The sequence below is a fragment of the Trachurus trachurus genome (genome assembly GCF_905171665.1).
Source record: "Trachurus trachurus genome assembly, chromosome: 18".
NCBI lineage: Eukaryota > Metazoa > Chordata > Actinopteri > Carangiformes > Carangidae > Trachurus > Trachurus trachurus.
In genome coordinates this window covers 16377153-16390884 of record NC_139909.1, presented here as the reverse complement: position 1 = coordinate 16390884, position 13732 = coordinate 16377153, and positions in this window count along the sequence as shown.

Sequence of the window (13732 nt, the reverse complement as noted above, 5' to 3'; positions counted from 1 at the left end):
ATATAAAGCCTCGAGCAAACTGGTTTATCTTTTAACTGATGTTCATGGTATTTGTCATATTCTTGTTATTGTATTTCTGCAATCCCCCGTCATCAAACATTTCTAAATTCATATTTCTAGCTTCATTCAGTTTAGTATTTTTGAAAGTAGTTAGAAATATTGTTTTGGCTAAGTAACTTTTAGGATGATTATAAAATATGCATAACAATTGTTGCTCCTGGATACTGCATGCTATTTTTAGCCTTTTGTGGGAGTTGTGGAGTTCATCATTCAAACTGATGCTGCTTGCCCACTTTATAAATCACAATGACAAACTGCACTTTCTTAATTAACATAACCTGTGTATTAGTAAAATTGCCACATTACTTATTTTTTAAAACATGTATTGTTTGTATAAAGTGTAAAAGAAAGAGCTAGGTGTAGATTTAACAGGTTAGAGTGGTTTTCTATGTTTTTGCTGCTCAGTTAGACAGTTGTGTAATAGTTATTTAAGATATTTAATACTTTTAATAGCCTCTGTTTTTCCCTAAGAGTGTGTGGTGTTTGCCTTTTGTTGTGTATGCGGTAGTGGTGAGGTATTATGGCAGCCAGAGGGAGCTTTGGACTCAGAGCAGCAGCAGCATGAGTCAGGAAGAGAAAAGAGACGGTGACACGGATCAGTAAGTAGAGGCTACACTCGGTTACCACGACTTGCACTTGTGTTCAGTTACAGCATCCATTTATCAATATGTTCATGTAACTATTTTACATTTTGTCAAGGCACATTCAAGTTTTTGCCTGAGCGCAACTGCATCCTGGTCTGTGCAGTGACACAGCAAACACTGGCAGTTTAAAAATCAGTATAGTTCAAGGGCAGCAGGACATCACAGGACTTTTAACCATAGTGTTTGTAGTAGTTGGATCGTTTTAAAATAGACACAGTTATTGCTTTCTTCTGTTGAAATACACGAATGTGGTACATTCATATGCTAACACCATTACAAATCCAAATCCTGAATGCAGCTGGTGCAAGTGTAAAACACAAAAAAGTAAAAATGAATCCCTCTCCCGATGCTGCGGTTCAGGCTGTGGTCCAGACCTCAGGTGTCCTCATTTTCCACCTCTCACCATGACTCTCCCATCGAGGGACGGAGCTCTCAGACCTCGGCCTACTATCAGCACTCGCAGACACCAGAAAGCTCCCTGTCATCCCAGGCCTCCTCCTGTTTCTCCTCCCGCTGGGATCGCTCACTCCAAAGGCAAACGTCTCAGACTGAAGCCTATTATCAGTGCTCACAGACTTATTCCCACAGAAAGTACCCCGAACCCCCCGCTCACCAGTCCAGCCAGGCTCCGTCATTCTGGCAGCAGGAGGTTTCTGAGACGGCAGCCTGCGTCTCCCATAGAGACAAATACACCCTGTCCCTCCAAATACCACAGAGACTGTCTGAATATCAGTGCAGGATGTAAGTAGCAAAGGAAATATTCATACTGTAGCATTATAAGGTGGAGTATTTAACGTCCTCTGAAAATGTCCCCAGGTGTTAACACAAGGGCATAATTAACTGTGTTGTGTATTTGCCCTTTAAGATATTCATATAACTTTGACTCATAGTTTAGCATTGATGTTCTTCTGCTGCTGGTCTAATGAAAAGCAGGGATTTTATAATTTGCATACTAATTTCCTTCTCTCTCTCTCTCATGGCTCCAGTGAAGAAATCAGGCCGTCTTTCACTCTCAGTCTTTCTCCGGACGAGAGTCCTGATGAGATATTGTTCCCCATGGTCGAACACCCAAATACTCATCAAGAGGAGCCTGGTTTGACTCGTCATGCAGTCTCATCCTGCCTTAAAATATGTGTCGAGACCGATAACAGAACATCAGTCGAACTGGAAGAAAAGAGAGATGCAAAGAGGCTGAGTGTCCTCAGACATGAAGGAGAAAACCCTGGAGGTTCAGACAGTCGACTGAAGTGGCCGCGACCTCTGTCTGACCCCAGTCAAGAGGCCTCCAGAGGAGGAGGAGACGAAGGCTTATTATTTCAGCTATCAGAGTATGAAACAGTCGAAAGTGGAGAGATACATTTTCCTCCCGGTGGTTTTGTAATGAGGCAAGAGACGAGCTGTGATGCAAGTTCACCTAAGCCAATGAGACATTTAGATGAGGAGGAGGAAGAGATGCAGCTGATAGAGGATTCAGAAAATATGACTGAGAGAGGTGCAGGATCAATGTCAGACAGAGAGCATGAGCAAATGCACAATGGAGCAAAGTCTAAAGAGAAGAGACAAACATATGCAACCCTGCCAAATGAGACAGGATCACCTGGTGAAATGGAAGGATTTCTACTGCTGGGAACCAATGAGATCAGTCCTTCACAGAGGAATTTGGACTGGGCATCTACAACAAGTAATGGGAGCAAAAGCCCCCATTGTTATTCTGAGGGTGCAAAGTCTGTGCAGAAAGATAAAGATAATGATCCAGAGTGCAGACTTAATGCACCTGAAGTCAAACATGTTGAGCATCCACCTGGCACCGAGAACAAAGAGACATCAGTGGGAGATCACACCAGCTGCCCCCAAAATATCCCAGTAGCCTTAGAAAGGGGAAACCACACGGTGAGCCCATGCCAAGCCGAAACCCCTCCGGTCTTGGATCTGATTTTGTCGGAAACAGCAGAGAAGTGCCACACCACAGCTGAAGCACTGGCCCAGGGTGAGCCCACCGAATTAATCCCAGGTGACACCACCGCTGATAACCTGTGCAGCCCCACAAGAGCAGATGTGATGGAGGTCCGATTTGAAGTGGAAACAGAGAACGGGACAAAGGCAGGCAGTGAAGATAAGATGGAGACTGAACAGAGCAATTGTTCCCATGTCCAGCTGAGAAACAGAGAGTGTGAGACAGATTATCGAGAAGCTGTAGAGTTACCTAGACGAGACGCTGAGCCAGGAGAGAGGAAGACGGACAGAGATGAGTCAGTGATGCCACCTGTGGACAGTCAAGGTGAGGGTGCATCTACAGGTAATGGTTGAGTGATTCACTGTGATAGATCATCTTGGTTTCTATTATGTGATTAGTTCAATGCATCACTGTCATTAGTTCCCATGTTGCTATTTAAATTTCTGTTCACCATTTTAAACTATCACTGTGCCAGAGAGTAACTGAGAGGGTTGAGGAGGTAGAATCAGTTTGAGAATATCACCAAAATAGTAAAAAACAAAACAAACAACAACAAAAAACCCTGAATGCAACCTTTGTATTGATGCGATTCATTTTTTATTAACATGTAGTTTTCCCAATCGCCACTAGAGACTGCTAGAATACTTTTCTATGTTCATACTTTAACCATCTGCAGGAGTAAATGCACTCCAGCAAAACATGCCAGTACATTTTGTGTGGTCAACTGGTCACACAAGAACTCATTAAGCCGTAAGATCTTACACAGAACGAGTCCGACCATTTAAAGGCTTGAGAGACTCGTTGGAAGTACAAAGTACTCCTGCTATGGTTGAAGTCAGAGTCCTGGGGCTGTGGTACATTAATGAGGAGGGGGTCTTTTGAGTTTTAGCTTAACAGTATTGATACAGAAAATATACCAGTACAGCATACATGTTTATGGCATTCAACATCAAATGTATACAATTGCAATTATCCATTTACTTGAAGTGATACATTTAAATTTGAGACTTAATTTGCAGATGGAGGCTGGAGCACGAATCAAGTTTTTACCACTTGATTTAAAATTATCTGCATAGTTGGTTGTTTTTAGGCAAAACACAATTAGAGCTGCTTCAGAATTTCAAGTTCTGCCAAACTCTTTGCCAATAGCTGTTGGCGATCTTTTTTTTCTTCTTTTTTTTTAATCCGAGTAGCAGTGTTGATAGAGCAGTGCTGAAGAGACTCAGCACTGACAAGAGATACTGCCTGCCGGCTCACCTTACAGCTGCAGGAAGGGAGCTTCAGTCTCAATAGCTGAGGCCATGCTGAGTCAACCCTCTCACACACACATCTACGGACAATATACACAACAACAACACACACACAAGTTGTGTCATAACAAAACGTCAGTTTGAGCTTAGCCAGGAGTTTATAGCGCTGGCTGACCTTGTCCTGTCACACACTGCTGAGGTCTAGCACACACACACATGCATGCATGCTTACCCAACAGAGCAGGTTCATTGATTGAGGATGTGTCTGAAAAGTGATGATCAGATAGAAACGGTCGGCCTCGCCTCCTCCCTTCCAGAGGACTCGGGCAGAGAAAGGTGTCCAACGGCAGCGTTGTCCCAAGAGAGCAGAGCACAGGGGTCAGGATTCAAAGGGCCGTGTCTCAGTGGGAACCACCAGCAGCATGACAATGTACAAGTGAGTCTCTGTGGAGCAAGGTTACAACTTTATGACTTTATTTAAAGCAGTGTTGATTGCCTCAGGTATATTTTAAGACCATTTTGTAACTTTTATGCCCTTTTTAAGTACATAATATCAGCAAGATGGAGGAGGACATCAGAAAAAGAAGAAGTTTTATTCATTCTCTACATAGTCCACTTTGTGATTCTCACTTGCTGAGATTCGTTTACTCGTCGTTTAATAGAGAAATATGTCTTTATTTTCTCCTGTTATTATCGGTTGCCCACTCCACCCCTGTAATCCCTGTGTGCGGAGGCATCAATGTGTACAGCCCCCAACACGCCGCAAAGTCCTGAAATTTAAATAGCTGCTTTCCAAAGGATTAGGCTTGTATTTCCCCGATGCACAGAGAAATCAATCTGGCTTGTGTGAAAAGGCGTGGTGCCGTCTGCAGTATTGCAGCAAGCTGACAAGTGATAGCTCCCCACTGAGTCGTAAAGTTATATAAAAAAAAAAATAACACACACTTTTGAGTTAGAAAAAATACAGTAGTCAGTCCCTGCAAAAAGACAAAGGCAAGGAGGAAGCAGGGATTGGTGGTGTGGGAGAGCAAATAGAGAGAGAGAGGGGAAAGTGGGAGAAAGATGTGCAGGACTTTACTGTACAGCCACAATCAGCAGCAAACACATCAATCCATTCTCTCTCTCTTTCTTCCCTCCTTCACTCTCACACTCTCCTGTACCCGGTGCTGGGCGACGGGCCACGGCCTGCCTCGCCTCTCTATCTATATCCTGTAGCACAGCACCCCAGGGGTTGATGACTTTGTCAGCAAGAAAGGGGGTTTGTGTTTACAGGGAAATAAGGAAGACTCTCCTCAGGGAGCTGAATCACAGGAATCCCTACCTACGCAGCCCAACACCAACAACCGCAGCAAGGTTGTGTGCATACATAAACCCCACACACATAGTCTTTTAAAAATCCTCAGAGTACCCTGCTTCACATTTCTTACCTTGATTTCAAAGAAGACCCAAGTGCACATGTGCGAACTTTTACATAAATAGAGATGAGACTCACTGGTATGAATAATGGAGATGTTTTTAAGATGCTTGAAAGGGTACACGAAGGTGAGGTGTACTTTTCAGGGATGGGACTTAAATTTCTGTCATCTTGCTCTTTCTCACCCTTTTTTTTCTACCACCTCTCTCTTTTTTCCCCTCACCTGTCTACTTCTACACTGACCTCTATGAGATTACACCATTTCAAGATAAAGAGTGAAGTCCGCACACTGTTGTAGCTCCTCAAATGTTTATCGTAGGCTATAAGATTGATGTTTCGATCACATTGATCCTCGTAAGGATCTATCCTATCATCAGGATCTATCCTGACAATAGATCTATGTGATTGAAACGTCGATCTTATAGCCTACAATAAACATTTGAGGAGCTACAACAGTGTGCGGACTTCACCCTTTATCTAAAAGTCTGTTTGTTTGTTAGTCCGGCACCTTTAATACTTCTACTCTATCCTACTATTATACCATTTCAAACCTCATTTTGCAACTCTAACAGGGATCAATATACAGAATGTAGTCTTATACATGTGATCTGTCCACTGAACCTTTTCAAATCCAATCGAGTTGTCGAATATTCATTGTCATTCAGTCAGTCAGTGTTTTTCTTTCCGTGAAAAATAGATAAACGGGAAAGAGTGCGGGTGACTGTTGAGTTTGTGTGTGTGTCTGTGATCCTGTCCCAGCTCCAGGCAGCCTTGTCAGACAAACAGTGCCTTGACTGTCTATGTCTCTGTCTGGGACACAGCGCTGAGGGCTGAATAGGTGCACCACTTCTCTCATCACATCCTTTATTTTTTCTTCTTCCTGCCTGTTTTTTCATCCCTTTCTCTTGCTCATCCACCTGCTCACCTGTTCACTTCCTCAGCTTCCATTCACCCAATCACAAACTCAGCATTATGTAACAGCTATAAACTTGGATGGGAATGATTAATTAAGGCCAGCACTCCTTTGTGTAAAAGCTAATTATGTGCAACTAGAATTTTTTTTTTTAATGTAACCCACTTTTCCAAACTGCTTTGTTATTTGTTATATTTTAAGTTTGTATGTAACAAAACCATCATGGAAGGAGGGAGTCTTTATTCATGGGTCTTTTTAAAGCTGCAGTTGAGTCATTTTCTCTCTGTTTCTCTTGTCCCTCTCTAACTGCATGCTGTTCACCTTTCTGTTGCATAGACCGCTAATGGAAGCATCAGCGGGAACTCGTCAAGGATACTGCTGGTCCCAGCAAGCACTTTAGCAACTGGAAAAAACTCCTCCTCAGTTCAAGACTCGGCTTCATCTTCCACAGAACCAAACAAAAAACTGGGTAATGGCAGCCCACCCACTTACCAAATGCACCCACACCACCGTCCTAAGATTCCCTTCCTCCCTTTGAAGAGGAAGCTTGAAGCTCTTCACCAAAATGAAGACACTCCTCCAAAAATCTGCCTTCCCAAGCGTCGTCTAAGATGGGAGCCACCTCGTCCCTCACAAGAAAAAACCACGGAAGGAGTCGGTGAGTGCGTCCCCAAAACCTCTGTCCCTGAACATCCAGCTGTTCCTCGAGACGCACAGACTCATGTCCTGAAGCAAACTCGACAAAGGCGCAGTAAGATGGAAGAAAGGCGTCATGAATCCTCCAGGAATATTTCCAAACAGCTAATTTCTGTGATCTGTAAATCATCCAAGCACAAGCAGGCCAAACGTGGGCCTGGCCGTGACACAGATGGGCCAGAAACGTCCCATGAATGGGCTAAACATGATAAGCCAATCCAATCCAAAGCTGTGTATCTGACTGAAAGCCTGACTTCAGACCCCAGAGTGAAGGATTCTGGGAAGCTGAACACAGATGAGAAGGTACAGATGCTTGAAAATGCTGGACAGGCCAGGGCGCTGGTGCTAACCATGGTCTATCAGGATGGAACCACTCAGCTGGACCCAGAACAGGTGAGCAGAGCTGGGGGACAGGAAGACAGTATCGAAGGTACATTAGAAAAAAAAACTTAAACAAAAGTAGGGCATTTAATATACATTTTACATGTCCTCAAATTTGGATTTCTGAAGCCTCTGCTCAGAAAGTGATTCTTTCCATCACAAATATATCATAAATGATATCATACCATTTGTCAATAGATTGGATGTCTGGCTTGAGCCATTTTTTTGTGCTTTTGCTCTGTGCTTTTCTAGCAGCTAAACTCAGTATTCCAAATAAATATTTAGTTTTAACACTTAACAGTAGTTGGGCGTACAAGCCCAGAAAGAAGTTTGTCCCAATTGAAGAGTAGAATTTACGGTATTATTTAAAGCTAATATGAACACAAGTTATATCTGATGAAACTGAAAGACTGAAAAAAGCACTGTAGCATGGAAAAAATAAAGGATGTGATGAGAGAAGTGGTGCACCTATTCAGCCCTCAGCGCTGTGTCCCAGACAGAGACATAGACAGTCAAGGCACTGTTTGTCTGACAAGGCTGCCTGGAGCATGGGTGGCATTTAAAACTAACATGTTACAGTTAATCAAATATCACTTTACTTTTTCAGCTGTTGTAAAATGAGTGTAAATTGCTCTCCTGCCTGACTGCTTCATTAACTGTTTGCTCTGTTCCTCGATATAGAAGCTCACTCCACCGGTGTGTGGCCTCCTCGTGCTAATGAAGAATGATCTGGATGGCAGCTCACCGGAGGACTCTCTAGGGCCAAACGACAATCTGGTCTACTTAAAACTAGAGCGCACACCTGCATGGGCCCAACAACACACACATCAGAGCCAGGAGCTCTTTTCTAGGTGTGTGTGTGTAGTATGGAGATACATTTGTGTCTTTATTATTCAATCAAAAAAAAAGTAGATTTAACCAAAAAGACATTTTCAATCAAAACAAACTTTACTTTAATCAACAACAAAAAAGAAAGTGTTTGAATGCAAAAAAAAAAATTGAAACCCCAAAAAATGCATTTGAACCCTTTTTTTCTTTGATTAAAGTGAGTTATTATTTGATTGAAAATATATTTTTTGTTTAAATCAACTTTTTTTTGGATTGAATAATAAAGACACAAATGTATCTCCATATGTGTGTGCGTATGAGAAAAATGTTAGAGTAAATCCGATGACAAATAGTGCACATCTATTTGTGTCTTTGCAATTATCAAAAGGCTTATGCATGTTCATGCGTGATGCTGTGATGTGTGCGTGTCCTGTAGAGATTTGCTGCTGCTGATACTATCAAGATCTCAGCTGGTGGTCTGCTTTAAAGCCAAGGATTTACTTCGTACAGCTCTGCAATTTCACAAGCAAGACCTCGACTGGAAACAAGGTGTGGGACAAGTAGTCACAAACACATACATATAGTCATGCAGGTCTAATCATTTGGCCTGCGGCTGTTAAATGTTTGTAGTTTCTTCTCAGTATTTCTTCATTGCACTGAGTGAAATCATCCAGGAGGCAAATAGTTGTTGTGAAAAACAAGTTTGGATTTTTTTTTTTTAAAGCAGAAGCTACCTCTTGAATTATGATGACACATTTCACAGGAGAAAATGAAAATCAAAGCAACGGCAGAGTGTCAGTTTTTAAACATTTGACTGTATTTCATGAAGGGCTCTTCTCTCCTTGCAGTGGTGAGCTGTCATATCCAAGACCCACAGGTGTCAGGATGGTTACTGGATCCTGCACATCACTTCTCTTGCTACCAGGATCTTCTCAACAAATACTACAAGAGACCCATCGCAACACCTGCCCTGGGTGCCAAGAAGGTTAGCTAAACTGTGACTTTATTGATCCAAGAAGGAAATAGCCGTGTTAAGATCACAAAAATCACACAGAGAACAAACCCTAGAGCTGGTTTCAGTGTGTTGAAGGACAACATGGTGGAAGTCAGTCCAGGCCATCTGTTTTAAGGACACTGTAATGAGTCAGTGCTTCACTGTCCAAGTTATCAGGCAGCTGCTGGAATATACAGTACATTCAGAAATCTGTCCTTGTAAGTTCAGAGAGGCCTCAATGATAGTTTGAGCATTTATATTTTCAAATGTCTGTTCATCCTTGAACACAAGGGAAATGTAAATCAACAAACTTGTCTACTAGAAAACAAACTCAGTGCTCAGTGCTATACGTTAACCCTCATCTACTCTCTTCTTCCATGTTTCTCACTCTGTCTCTCTCTCAGGTTTCTCAGGTCATCTCTGGTCTCTCTTCACTTTACTGGCTGAATAGGGACCTCTGCTCTAAACTACAGGTTGGCAAATGCACCCACAAACACACACACACACACACACACTCACTCCTATGCATGTGTACGTGCAGTACACACAGATTCCTTCACTGACTGTTTGTGTGAGCAGAGCCAGGGTCTGTGGGAGCTTTACACAGGCATGGAGCTGAACATGATTCCTGTCTTGGCAGGTGAGGACCATTTTATTCCCCTTATCAACCTTGATGCAGTGTATTTGTGGTGAGAAAAAAAATATCCCTGAATGTCCCTGACTAATTGAATAAAGCACCAGCTGTAGCTGTTCTGTCTAAGGGCAGATAAGGATGCAGCATTTCCTTGATTATACCCTTGATTTTATACAGAACATATTAAATAGAGTTGCTGCGTTAGTTCAAGCTGTGGCTGAGATATTTGCAAGATTCTGCCAGTCATCTAAGTCGACTATAAATCCGAAGATTGCTGCCGCCTGAATTTACATGGATATAGCTCTGTTCTTTCATTTTAACATTCAAACCAGGTTCCTGTCGTTAACTATTCTCAGCAGTCGTCTGCTTGTGTTGTTTCAGCCATGGAGAGCCACCACATCCACGTAGACAAAGAGGCTCTAAAGAAAACTTCAGACCTGTTGGGGGTGAGACAGCACATCAGTGCATAAAAACAAACCCTGTGCTCATTTGAATATGATGTGTAGTGGATCGGTGTGATTAATAAATGGAGCATATATTTTCATATGGCGGATTGGAGTTGACAAACTTATCTCCCACAGCCAGGAGTTATCAGCACATGCCTCGTTATTAATGTTAATTTCCCACCAGAACACAACAGCGGAGCAGAAGCTGCGTATACAAATATACACTCGGCTCAGTGTGATTAAACATAGACAGGCTAACGTAATTTAATTTAGCTTGCTTTAAGTGAAACACTGTAGCAGCACAGCACTGAGATTTAAGTGGGTCAGTGCTTGAACTAGTATTCACAACAGTTTTCTATGTATATATCTTTTTTTTTTTCGTAAGAAACATTTTTTTTTTAAAAAATCTGTAGGCATAAATCGATCTTGAGACAATCAGAATTTCCTACTCAAAGAAAGCACACAGCGAAAGAGTGGGAGGATGTGCAAAAAAAAACTGGAGAGTCCTCAGGAAAAAAGAGCACAAGAAGGAAAAAAGAAATAGAAATTCTCTTCTTTTTCTTTTTCTTCTTCTTCGGGGTAGGATTAGTGAGGTGGTGGGTGGACGACGTCCTCTGGGGACCTGTCCTGTTTACATGCAGATAAAAGCCAATTCTGGAGACTGCATTTGAGAGGCACACAAAGACAGACAGACAGAGAGACAGACGTTGTGGACACGCGCATGCTCGGAAATACACACACACACACACACACACACACGCGTTCATAATAATCAGTTTTGCGGGCAGCAGTCGTAGAGACGCACACTTTTAAACCCACTTACAACTCTCACAAGCGCCAGCAGGGGTGTTGTTGTGGAGAGGGAGACTCAGAGAGAGAGAGAGTCTTGGTATCTTGTGGTGTTACTATAAATAGGATGGATGTCTTTTTCCTTCAAGAGGCTGTGCTGCAGGAAGGAGCATCACTGTCTGCCTCTGCCAGCACACACACACACACACACACACACACATACTGAGGCACTGAAGTTTTTGCAGACTGCAGCAGAGTTGTGTGTGTGTGTGCTTGTGTGTGCTTGTGTTTTCATAATATGTGCCTGTTAAGCGCAGTCACGCATGTCCCCACTCTGTCGTGTTGCATCTCTTTTCATCTGCGCCGTCAAGTTCACCTGTCTGCACACGCCGAGCAGAGGATCCCTCCTGTCTGTCTTGTCAGGCTGCATCTTACAAACACGCTCACATGCTCTCTTGTCGTCTTTCTCAACCGGGGCATCGTCGGAGATTCACTCCGACAGACGCCATTTGATAAAAACCTCTTTCACCGACTGCATCATGTGCTTTCCAGAGAGAGAAACGTCTGTAACGGCAGAATCAAACTGCAATGAAGGTGCAATGAACAATCGTAATGTGATGATCAAAATGTTGCCCTGCGATATTAGTTCCCCTGCGTTACCCGGCCTGTGTGTGTGTGTGTGTCAGACACAGCACTAAGGGGCTAGCATCCAATATTGATGAGGCAGTCTGGAGCCTGCTCTGGGCGCTGAGCAGCGAGAGAGAAAATATTTTGGAAATTGTCTGCCAGGCCCCAGACTTTTTTTTCTCCCCCTCCCTCCCTCCCTCCCTCTCTTTCCTTTTTTTCTTTTTCTCTCACTCTCTTGTCACTTTATATCCATCTCCGTGTTTATCTTTCTTTGTCCTCCTCTCCTCCGTCGTTGCTCTTTCTGCCATTGCCGTCTCCTCCGCTTCTGCCCATCGCGCCTGTCAAGTTTTGTCTGTCTAACCGTCTCGCTCGTCTGACTGATGTCTGTGTGTTTCAAATGCCATTTTCTCTCAAGGTCCATCCACTCCCTCCTCTCACTCATCCCCTCTTCTTACCATCTCAGTGTTTTCCTCTCATCCTCTTCCCATCACATTTTAAGGGTTTTACAACCATTTCACTCACATTTTTCCCTGTCCTTCCTATGATCCCTGGGCTGTCACTCTTGTTTTCCCTTTCTGTCTGTTGTCTCCTGTTTCGTCACCGCACCACAACCTCTCCCCTCCCTTTTGTTTTTCTATTCTCGTCCCCGTTTCTCTCCTCTCACTCTCTTGTTCACCTGTCAGGTCGTTAAAAGTGTTTTCTGCTTCAGTCAGACTTGTAATAATGAGCTGCTTGTGTGTGGGTGTCGACCCATTCGTTGAAATAAAACAATAAAAACTATGTTTGGACTCAGTATTGTGTGAGTAAGAGTCCGTTTAACTGTCACTGACTCAGCTCTTTTCCTCTCCTTTATGTTTCATATTTACTTTTCTTATTATGTCTGACTCTCAGGGACTCTCCTCTCTCATCAAGTGCCTTCACTCTCTTTATCAATCTCTTATACTTTTCTTGCTTTCTCCTCTTTTACCCATCCCAGGTCCCTTCTCTCTTTTCTTTTCATAATTCATCATAGCCTCTTTTTTTCCCTCTCTATCTCTCTTCTGAACACACTTTCTTTCCCTTACAACCATTTTTGTCCTCTTCCTAGCTGTTTGACCTGAGAAGTACAGTTTGTTCCACATTTTCACTGGATTATCACAGCAGTCACTAAACCCCATGTGCGTCTCTGTCTTAAAGACTCAGTGCATCTCAGTGGAAGTGTGTATTTCTGGAGCCCGCATTGTATAATACACACTGAATGTGTATACGGGTGTGTGTTTCAGCTCATCTGGGGCTAATGCTGTTTGCCGTCTGCGTGTGATCTTAATGCGCTTGCTGTGCGACTGATGTGTGCATTAGACAGATTAACAGAGAGCTCTTTGCCTTCGGCCATTGAAAGGACTGAGAAATTAGACAAGTTCTGTCTTACATATATTAACAGTTCTGGCCCCAAATACCCAGCACAGCTTTACAGAAGGGTTCATCCTCAGGTCTGCACAAAAATGTGCTGGGTAATTTACTTATCTTGAAAAGTTTCTTCCAAACAGTCGCTCATCTGCTGCATTGTTGTTGCGTTATCCCATCAAATTGGCATAAGTAAGTACACTGCTGTCTCCTTACATTTTAATTGGCTTTTTTTTTTACTCACTGAGGGATAGACTTGCTAATCTGGAAAAAAGGCTGACAGAGATATTAGATTTTGGTATGGAATAAAATGCTCCTTGCTTTTGATAACTAGCACCTGGCATGAAAGGAAACCATTAGAAACATTTAGTTTTTACAAAGATTAGATGCAGAAAATAGGAAGGGGCAATTAATCAGCTTTATTTTTTTAAATGAAGCAAGAAGTTTTATGTAAATGTCAAAGTATCATTATTAGCATTAGCCAGTTATAGTGAAATAAGCTTATTATACGCTGAACGGCTCAGGTGATCGTCGGCCACAGACGTTACACAACCACACATATTTCTGACTCATTGGCAGAGCCTTAGACGGATGCGCCGCTCTGGTTCAATAAGTTCTAATTAGTATTTGTTGGTACATGCTCTGAATAGTACATTGGTTGAGTAACGGTCTGACTTTGACCTTTAAAAAATCAGTTAGCTTTGGTAGTCTAATTAGGC